An 11,048-nucleotide genomic window follows, 5' to 3' on the forward strand; every position below is an offset into this window, starting at 1 on the left:
AGGATGGCCTTGGAGAAGGCCAAACATCTATTTCGTCCCCTATGAAAACCCAAAGTAAAAATTAATAAAGCAATTTTAAGATGAGAACTTTTTATTATTATTCTGGAATTGAATTAAGGTTTGTCTTCCAGAGAAGCGAAGAAATCAATGCAAATTCATTTTAAATATTCCTGCAAGCTAAAGGAATGCTTAATATTAAATTATATGAAAACAAATTATAAATTAAAACAATAAAACAGCCTCTGACAGACAGGTACAAAAGGACCTTGTAATTACCTTTATCTAGGAAAATACACATAGAAACAGAGAGAATTTCTAAATTAGTTTGCTTATTAGAATGTATCTTATACAGAAGGGGGCATTATCTCTCTAATTAGAAAGAACCTGATGTTTTCAAAACATCCAAGCCAACTCATTGTGAAATGTTAAATGAAAATGCTGAATTTCTCTACAAAAAAATAGATTGGAAAATTGATATTTTGTTGGCTTAACTCAATCTGTTTAAGAAACATGCCTGCAATCCCAGCACTTTCGGAGGCTTAGGTGGGGGGATCACTCGAGGTCAGGAGTTTGAGACCAGCCTGGCCAACATGGTGAAACCCTGTCTCTACTAAAAATTCAAGAATTAGCTGGGCATGGTGGTGGGCACCTGTAATCCCAGCTACTCAGGAGGCTGAGGGAGGAGAATCGCTTGAACCCAGGAGGTGGAGGTTGCAGTGAGCTGAGATCTTGCCACTGCACTCCAGTCTGGGCGATAGAAGGAGACTCTGTCTCAAAATAAATAAATAGAATACTTGTAGACAATCTATCATACACTTCCCGATACCACATACAAAGAACAGCAATAGCAATGCCCCCTACACCCAACGGAAAACACATCCAGATGGTGGGTTACCAGCACTGAATCAGGGCTGGCCCCACAGTCCTCAAATTCTTGTCTTCTTGGGAGAAAAAATTTGGTCAAGAGACAGAAGTAGATTTAAGGCAGAAATGAGAATGTATTGGAGCAAGGAGAAGTCCACTCAGAAGGAATGAAGCAGGCAGCTCCAAAGACTGAGTGCCCCACCTGATTGTCGCTCAGGGCTACTATGGAGTTACTATCCTCTGTTGTTTATCCTGGTCTCTTCCCCTCGTCCTTCCCTTTGGGTAGGTTGTTGGCTAATCACCCCGTGCGGTGTCTTGCTGGCGTCTGGAGGGGCCACACGCGCCATTTGTTGGTTGAAATTATGTGCATGCTGTCTAAGGGCAATTTTCCCTTACCAGTCTAGGACCCCCACAGGAAGGTCATATACAGGTCAAACTCCGCCATTTTGCCCCTTACTGCGCATGCCTGGACATGTCCACAGGGGAAGGTCAAATGCTTCCGTTTTAAGTTCTTATTAGGAAGTCGTGGGCCACAAGGTCAGGATGTCTCCTGTTTGTTAGGAAATTTTCTTTTCCCTGTTACCAGCCCCCTGACAGTCACCTGACATTCCTTGGAGCCTAGTCCTTCTCTGCTCATGTAACCGCCCAATGGGTTCACCTTGCCTGCTGCCTAGACAGAGCCGATTCATCAAGACAGAAGAAGTGCAACAGAGAAATAGTAATTCACACGGAGGAGGCTGTGCAGGAGACTGGAGTTTTATTATTACTCAAATCAGTCTCTCCGAGCGTTCGGGAGCAGAGTTTTTAAGGACAACTTGGTGGGTGGGGGGAAGCCGGTGAGCCAGAAGTGCTGATTGTTCAGGGATGAAATCATAGGGAGTTGAAGCTATTCTCTTGCACTGAGTGAATTCCTCCGTGGGGACCACAAGATCAGATGAGCCAGCTTATCTGTCTGGGTGGTGCCAGCTGATCCATCAAGTTCAGGGTCTGCAAAATATATCAAGTACTGATATTAGGAGCAGTTTGGGGAGGGTCAGACTCTTGTAGCCTCCAGCTGCATGGCTCCTAAGCCATAATTTCTAATCTTGTGGCTAATACTAGTCCTATAAAGGCAGTCTAATCCCCAGATGAGAAGGAGGTCTGCTTTGGGAAAGGACTGTTATTATCTTTGTTTTAAACTGTAAACTATAAGTTCCTTCCAAAGTTAGTTCAGCCTATGCCCAGGAATGAACAAGGACAGCTTGGAGGTTAGAAGCAAGATGGAATCAATTAAGTTAGATCTCTTTCGCTGTCTCAGTCATAATTTTGCAAAGGCATAATTTTGCAATTACGTTAGATCTCTTTCACTGTCTCAGTCATAATTTTGCAAAGGCAGTTTCACTCGTATCTGCCTGTCCACCTATTCTCACAGTGGTGGAGTCAGGGGGACAAGGGAGGGAATGGAGCTTTTGTTCTGGGGTCAACTCACTCATTCCGTAGCAGCAACAAATTCAAAGTCTCAGTGACTCACAGGCAGATGGTTTTTCTTACAGCTGTATTTCTGTCCTGAGTCACCTACACTTGGGTGCCCCAGCTGGAAGAGCCATCTTTATACCTGGTGCTTTGGGGAGAAACTTGATGGTTGGGTGCTGGCCGGCTCCACACAGGTGAGAAATTGTGCACACACTACATCCAGTTCTGGGACAGGAATGGCAGAGGAAGAGAAGGCAGGGCAGAAAATATTTGGGAACAAGAACACAGCCAGTTACAATGTGAGGGAGATAAATCATCGTGTTAGAGGGTATTAAACCGAGATGGCTGTTGGTGTTATGCCATTAGCCCATTAATGGAGGAGCCTAAATAACTCCATCTCAGGTGTGTGGTCATGCAAAGAAAGACAGAATGACAGTCTGGCATCTGACAGGTTGTGCAGTTAGATTGATTAATCTGAACCCATTTAATATCATAAATAACATTAGATTGACATGATCAACGTTTGATGGATAGGAGCTTTAAAATCCCCACAAACATTACATATCTCTTTTTGAAATCTGGCTTTATGGGACAACAGCACATTTTTGGTTTTAGGGGTCAAGAGAGCATCATCAATAATGCATATGGGGTAAAGTCACATCGTAGTTTGTGTTGCGCTGATCTGCTAAGTAAATTCTATGATGTTGCAAAAGGTTGACATTTTGCTGAAAAATGTGTATGTCTTGATATCACACTAGGAATGCATTTTGTAAATATCCACCCAAAGGCAGCGTTGGATAGAGTAAGCAGCTGTGACAATGTGGACATCCGGAAGGCAGACCAGTGTGCTGGGAGACAGGGGCACTCTCTTTAAGCCACTGCTTTGTAAGCTTCAGAGATGATGCATCCGGACAAAGACAGCAGCAGGACTTTGTGCCTCCATTGTAGCCACGCCCTGGGGGCATTCCAGCCCAGTTAAAGCACCAGTCCACGTGGGAATGCTGGGCACACGCTGGCCTTTGCTGCCTGACACAGAGTCACACCAGCACCTGGAGCCAGGCCGTCTTCAGGACAGAGCCAGCTGTGGGGTCATTCTGTGTGGCTTCCCAGACAGCCAGGTGGAAGGATATTTGCTGTCTGGAAGTCTCTCGAGCTACAGAATTGTGGTTTGGTGGAGCATGCAAATGTGCGACCCTCTTTCCAGAAATCCCGAGTGTGCAGTTGTCACTGGGGTCCACAGCAGGGAGGACATGCAGCTAAATGCACTCTCAGGTCATGTCTTCCTCTGTGCAAGGCTTCCTACGGTTCCTGGCTGCACTGACATGATCCACCACCCATAGCCTCTGTGCATCCTGGGGGCTCCGCTCAGCTCAGCTGCCATGGAGTGAGCGCTGTAGCAGTACTTGTAACTGGCATAAGGGGTCCCCTCCTAAAACTTGCAGGAAATCTTTTGGCAGAAGCACAAGCTCCGTACTGAGATGTTCAGAGAGAAATGTTCTTGTTCTTGTTGCCCTGTGTTTTGGAGTCATTAAATCACAACTGGGCTCACCTCTGCTGTTCAGGACAATCATTCCAGTCCTTACCTTTCACCAGGGGAAACCGTGGGTGTGGATTAAGATCTTGCGTCTGTGAGAAAAATGTCTAGCACCTTCTTAGAGTTATAGGGGAGAATTGGACCTCATGCATTATAAATCGTGTTCACATATTAGCATTATTTAATGTGACTCTAGTCTTTGGACCAATGACTATTGAGTTTTAAACTATAGATAGACCAATGAGAATTTGATAGTTATTTTTGAAAAGCTGATAACATGATGGCTTTATGTATCCTAGTAAGTGAAATATAGACTAACTTATAGAAGTTATTGGAAGGCATATTTTTTTTCTAAGAAAAACATTGAAAGATCTATGAGCTGGCCAAAGAAGGAACGTACTGTCTCAGGAGGCAGTATGTCCTATCCCTGGACACGTTCAAGTACAGGGTAACTTACTGTTTGGCTGGATTGTTGTAGAATGGATTAAAGTATCAAATCATTGTTTATTGTTCAGTAGAGTTTTTTTGTTTGTTTTAGGTATAGTTATATAATTATTGATCTACCCAAAATCTTTATTAACCTTTTAACTGTGCATATAGCATACACCAGTTTCTGTGTTGGCTAGTTATACCAAGAGGTATTAATTTTAGTATTTCCATGCTCAGCTTTCTAACTACAGAATATTGTATGTCAAAAGGAATAAGGTCCAAATGTGGCCGAATGTATTTAAACCTATCCTAATTACAAGGAAAAGAGTAAAAAGTCAACTTCCACATCTAGATAGCCCTAGAGACTGCCAGCTATATTCATTTGTCATTCTGGCGAGGATATATTTTTGATGATCCAATTTGCATTTATCTCATGCCGAATGGTTTTGAGCTCTTGGCTATGAGTGCACCATTTGGCATCTTCTGGGAAGAGCTTGCGCAAGTCCTGTGCTTATTCTTAATGGAGTTGTCTGTCGTTTCTCACAATAATTTGTAGCAGGTGTTCATGCATCCAGGGTAGGAGTCATTTGTTGGATAAATAGATTTCAGGTCTTTTCTTCTGTTCTGGCTTTTTCTTTCATTCTCTTTGTGGTACTTTTTTTGATAAGCTGAGATTCTTAATTTTAATGTAGTCCAGTTATCCTTGTCTCTTTTTATGATTAGTATTTTCTGTTGTTTAAAAAAATACTATTCTGGTATATTCTAATATTGTTCTACTTTCTATGTTTAGTTATATTAACCATCTTTAACCAAAGCTCTCATATTCCTTCCTGGAAGGCCTGATTCATGCCTTTGAAAAACTGGCAGTGTCCACTAAACTAACTTGTAAGTATTTCCTAACACACAGCATTTCCACCTCTAAATAAATACTCAACAGAAACAGATTTGTATTCACCCAAAGACACTACAGCTTAAAGTTTATAGCAGCCTTACCCACATTAGTCCAATGCTGGAAGAAACTCAAATAGCCATCAAATAAGAATGGGCAAATAGATGGTGGCATGTTCTTGTAATTAAACACTGCACTGCATAGAAAAGAAGAAAATTACTTGCAATGACACGAATGGATCTCAAAAACATTATGTTGAGCAAAGGACGTCAAGAACAAGCATGTACATACGGTTGGGGACCATTTCTTGCCGTTCAAAAACTGGCAAAACTAATGTATGTCAAGGAAGATGAGAATAATGGTTACCTTTAATGCTGACACAAGTATTGATGTACGAGGCGTGGGTGCATATTTTGGGGGTGCTGAACATGTTCTTTATCCTGATCTTGGTGTGGTTCCACAAGACTAAACATATGTGAAAACTGACCAAGGTTTACACTTGAGGTTTGTGAACCTAAACAAAGTCAATCACACTTAAATTAAGAATCAAAGGAAAAGATCTCAATTTGTTTAACAAGGCAATAGCACCCACGTTAACAATAACAACCTCAGAAGGTGCTCAAGTTATAGCTAAAGGACTTAGTTCTGAGCTTCGTATGTTTAAAACGTGTATGCAAAGTTGCCAAGTATGTCTTGGGTCACATTGCAACATCCTGGGAGATTTTAAGCCTGGTCCTCGAAAATCAAATCATCTGCAATGCTACTTCCATACATTTTCTGATCACGCCCCTTTCTATGAAGAAATTAATTTCCCAAGTGAAACAATTCTTCCTCTGAATTGACTTTGGCTTAAAACAACAGCTTTAAATGTAACTGCATAGACAAAATGGTGCAAGGAAACATGCAATCCACCCACTAAGGAGGAACAATGACTTAGTTACATGTTTTATTGGCTGTGGCTAGGATTCAACTGTTGAAAAAGGCTGGGATCTCTGGAAGTGATGGTGACAGGAAACAGCCAAATGCCTAGGCAGATAGAGGCAGGTACCAGGTACCCACTGACCCCCACCTCCAAGCCAAAGACAGTTTAAAGCCTAAAAGCCAAGCTACAGGTTAAATCCTCAGACTGGATGGAGAACCTGTCTTCCAGTTCTCGGACTGGATTGTGAACCTGTCTTCCTGTTTTCACACTGGATTGATAACCTGTCTTCCTCTTCTTGAAATGGATTGATAACCTGTCTTCCTGTTCTTTGACTGGATTGAGAACCTATCTTCCTGTTCTCAGACTGGATTGAGAACCTGTTTTCCTATTCTTGCACTGGATTGGGAGCCTGTTTTTCTATCCTCAGACTGAATTGAGAACTTGTCTTCCTGTTTGGTGTGCTTTCCTTGGATTGATCCCCACCCTTCACCTATTTTATGTATTCTTCTCGTTTCCTAATTGGTTTTCTACACTGTTGTGCCAGCCTTTGAGTGGTGTCTTCACTTTAAACTTTTTTTGCATACTCACAAACCAATCAGCATGCACCTTCCATCCTGTGCCTACAAAGAGCCCATACTCAGTTGGTAGAGTAGGAGACTGCCTGACCTCGGGGAAGATTACCTGCCCTTTCTATCCCCTCTCCAGCTCCTCTTTCTGCTAACAGCCATTTTCATTGCTCAATAAAATTTTCCACCTTCATCGTCCTTCAGTTGCCTGTGTGAGCTCATTCTTTGTGGATGTCAGACAACAGCTTGGGACCCACTGAGTGTGGGTACCCAGAAACGCCGTCACACCAGTCCTTTGCCCTCACCAGTCGGGGCAGCAGCTCCAGTCAGTGAGTCAAGGGGCCAACTGAGCTGCTAACACACTGCCGTCTGTGGACGGCAGAACTAAGAGAGCACTGCAACACCTGCTCTGGGGCTTTGGGATCGCAGGCACCTCCACCTGGGCACCACTGCAGGCTCTGCATGCAGCTTGCTCCTGTGTCAGCACCGGAGCTGTCAGCCTGGACACCGTACTTGCTCACTTATGTGCTCCCTCCTGCAAGGGGCTGAGCACAGCAGGCTGAATGGAGGGGCTCCCCTCGCATGAGTCCAGTGAAGGGGCCAAGAAAAATCCTTCATCAGAAAGTCAGAAAAACCTAATCAAGGTATTTATATTTTGGCCTTTCTGACGAAGCTAATGAGCTGAGCTTAATCAAATGCAGTCACAACCCCATTGTTTTAAATGTATGAATACATTATTATGCCCATACTTTGAATGCAATTAGGAAAAGTATCTTTCCCAATGAAATTTTTCTCTAATATTGTGTAACAGAGAACTTCAGCAATTCTTCTATCTCAATGCTGTTTTTGAAAGCTTGCATTTGGGACCAAACAAAGGAAGAGCTTTCTAATGAAACCTAAATATTACGTCTGTTGTGCACTTTCAAAGTTACAAGTGAAAGAAATCTGGGAATTAGAACAAAGCTTTGCCTGGGTTTTCTTTTCATTTTTAAGAAGAATGAGACAGGGAATTGCTTTGACTTTTACTAGAAAAGTTTTGAAACCTACCCAGGTGGTTAACTCCCTATCTTTGGAAAACAACTGTCTTACTTCTTCTTTATATATAATTTTCTATGAAGTGCTCAAAGTTCTTGTTGCTCTAATCTGTTGCTGAGTTTCAAATATCCTCTGAGGTTCAGGGTAACGCTATGGAGTATTTGTTGAAGCAAATGTAAAGCTCAATGAAAACCAGCATTTGAATTTTAAACAGGCATTATTCACAAAATAAATAGAACAATAGCCATGAGATTCTAATATTCTTTAATCTTAAGTGGGGTTTCTAACTTTTCAAAACAGTTTTGTTATGGACAGTTGTAACTCTTTTAAAATTACAAAAATCATTATCAAATTACATAAGGATAGCTATTGAATATTCTGCTGAGCATTGGTTGTAGGAGAGTAAGGGTTTGGTGGGGGGATATCAGCTGGCAAAATGTTAATTTTTAGATACTTAGATATCTAAACAAAATGTGAAGGAGGCAACTGGGTATAAGATTCTGGAATTAAAATATGAAACAGGACAAGAAGTTTAAAGAGTTCATTTGAAATGCTAGGTAAATTGTAGGAAAATTGAGTTATAGATTTAGTTTTGGGGGCCACTGGTTTATGGATTATATTAAAGCCATATCCTGGGTGAGATTACCAAAGACCAGTGTAGATACAAAAGAGAAGAATTATAGGCTGGGCATGGTGACTTACGCCTATAATCCCAGCACTTTGGGAGGCCTGGGTGGGTGGATCATTTGAGGTCAGGAGTTCAAGACCAGCCTGGCCAACATGGCAAAACCCCGTCTCTACCAAAAATACAAAAATTACCCGGGCATGGTGGTGGGCGCCTGTAATCCCAGCTACTTGGGAGGCTGAGGCAGAAGAGTCACTTGAACCTGGGAGGTGGAGGTCGCAGTGAGCCAAGATCGCACCATTGCACAACAAGAGTGAGACTCTGTCTCAAAAAAAAAAAAAAAAAGAATTATAAAAGAATATAAATTGAGACATTTAGTGTATTTGAACAATACTTTTTGTGACAACCAGATTTCAGAATTAAAAAGTAGAAGCCCCAGATTGGATAAAACATTTACAAAGTTTATAGCTAAATATATGTTTTTCCTTGCAAATTGCAAAGCATTGCATTTATAATCTTAGCAAGGAGTGCATGTGTTAATTTGTGAGTTTCTTTGTGAGAGCCACAGCAGCTTCTTAGTCTTCTCATGATCCCTGGGAATTAAAATCTAATTGCACACAATTCCGAGTTCTATGTCCCTCAGGACTCTCTATGCCGTGTACTTCTGTGGCTTACTTTCTTTTGAGGTGGGAATCTTCGGGATTCTGCGTTCTCCATGTCAAACTGCAGCATTATCTGCTCCATCAGTCCTCACCGTGGCCCCTAAACAGCCAGCAGTTTCAGATGAACATTGTCTAACCCAGAGTTTATATTCTGGTTTCCACAGAATCACATTTTTAACTTCATGTAAGTTATTTAGAATCAAAACAGAGTATGTGACTGTGTTAAAAAAATCCAAGGCACAATAAAATGTTCAAGAGTTTATTTTAGTAAAAAGCAGTTCCTGAATTGGGGCTGCTGCAAACCAGAAGGGGTTCAGGAGCTCCTCCTTGTCAGGCTGTTAAGGCATCAATAACTTTTCTGTTTTAAAGCAAGATTGTATTGCTGGAAGAGAATTCAAGGTGTCAGTCTATGAAAACAAAAGAAAAGCAAAGGTTCATATATGGAGCAAATTATGGTCTTATTCTTTGGATCCAGAGGGCAGACAGTGGAGATTTCTGGACTGGAGCGTAAAGCACCTTTTGGTGGTGGAATGCGGGTGGCAGGTGCATGTCTGGATGTGGTATCAGGTGATGTCCTGGGGAACTCTCCCAGTGGCCCCCAAAGCAGCACCCATGAAGGTTGTCCGTGTGTGATCTGTTGTAGTGATTTTTCTGAAGTTTAAAGTTATCTGCTTTCAGCTTTCAGGGCTTGGGAAAAGAGCAGTCTTAATTTCCATAAAACTAGAAAATTCCAGGATTCTATTCAGTTCACTTTTTAAATCTAGGTTAAACACTTAGCTTGGGTGACTGGTATTTGGCATGCAAACAGCAACAAATGAAAATCCTTAGTATTTGCTTTATTTTTGCCAAAAGGAAAGAAAATTGGTAAACAAATGGTTTTGTCTCTTCCTTATTTGAATTTATTTTTCAGATTTTCAGATTTGTTTTGCTTTTCTTTTATCATCACAACTGCTATGTTTACGTGTGCGTTGTTGCTCTGAGAAATGACATTACAACAGAAGCACAGAGTGAGAAGTCTTTTATTGCTTAACGTGTTTTCTTTTTCAGGTAAAGAAACACTTTCGAACTAACTCTTCAAACCTCTTGTCCTCCCATATATTTTAAAGGATTGTCTGAAATGTGCACAAGTAGAAAAAAAGTCTTTTCTGCTTTGTAACTTTTCATACTGACGTAGCTAAGTCGCTGTTAATGTGCGTATGACCTAAACTTACGTTTTAACAGCGTCAACCATAAGTTAGCCTACTTTTTAGGCTTACTAGTCAGTGCTATGGTTTGGATATGGGTTGCTTGTTCTCACCAAAACTCTTGTTGAAATTTGATCCTCAATGTGCGGGTCAGTGTTGGGAGGTGGGGCCTAAGGGGAGGTGCTTGGGTCATGGGAGCAGATCCTTCATGAATGGCTTGGAGCTGCTCTATGGGTAGTGAGTGAGTTCTCGCTGGAACTGGATTAAGACTGGATTCGTTCTCACAGAAATGGAGAAGTTCCTGCGGGATCGTGTTGTTATAAAGCCGGGACGCCTCTCAGGATTTCCCTGCTTCCCGGTGCCTACTTCCCCTCGGACCTTCTCCGCCATGTGTGACAAAGTGTGAAGTCCTCTCCCGAGGCCAGGGTCACACCTGTGAACTTCTCAGCCTGCAGAACCATCAGCTAAATAAATGTCTTTTCTTTATAAATCACCCAGCTTCAGGTATTCTTTTATAGCAGCACAAAATGAACGAAAACCATCAGAACGTGGCAAGTTGTCACTATGGTTTCGTAACAACAGCTGATTTTCATTAAGCACAATGTGAATTTAATTACTTTTAATATGACTAAAGGTGTGTTGGAAAATTTTTGTAGCAATTTTTTAATTAAGTCTATTACTCCCTCTGTGCCATGGAATTCTGATCACTTTTCATAATCTTCTCTTATATTCTCATAACCCATGAGCAGTAGAATGAAACTATTTAATAGTAGCTTTTTAACTGTTAAGGCTCTAGCGTTTGAGAAAGTCAAAATTTATCAATGCTTTTTTTTTCCAGTCTGGCTATTATAATGGGCAATTTTAATAATTGCCCAGATGACTCACT

At 41.5% G+C, this 11,048-nt stretch overlaps 1 long non-coding RNA gene across 2 annotated transcripts in view; it reads left to right on the plus strand.

Moving 5' to 3' along the window:
• LOC129060865 (uncharacterized) overlaps nt 1-10,654 on the plus strand; it is a 140,192-nt gene extending 129,538 nt beyond the window's left edge. The window contains exons 3-5 of one of the 2 annotated variants that reach the window (XR_008527723.2): nt 2,397-2,510; nt 9,889-10,025; nt 10,450-10,654. This is a non-coding gene — a long non-coding RNA (uncharacterized LOC129060865). Of the gene's footprint in view, nt 1-2,396; nt 2,511-3,074; nt 3,870-9,888; nt 10,026-10,449 lie in introns of those variants that run through there. The other variant, XR_008527722.2, reaches the window with a different exon arrangement.
• The last annotated feature ends 394 nt before the right edge of the window (nt 10,655-11,048 follow it).

Source organism: Pongo abelii, chromosome 7 (assembly GCF_028885655.2).
Source record: "Pongo abelii isolate AG06213 chromosome 7, NHGRI_mPonAbe1-v2.0_pri, whole genome shotgun sequence".
Lineage (NCBI taxonomy): Eukaryota > Metazoa > Chordata > Mammalia > Primates > Hominidae > Pongo > Pongo abelii.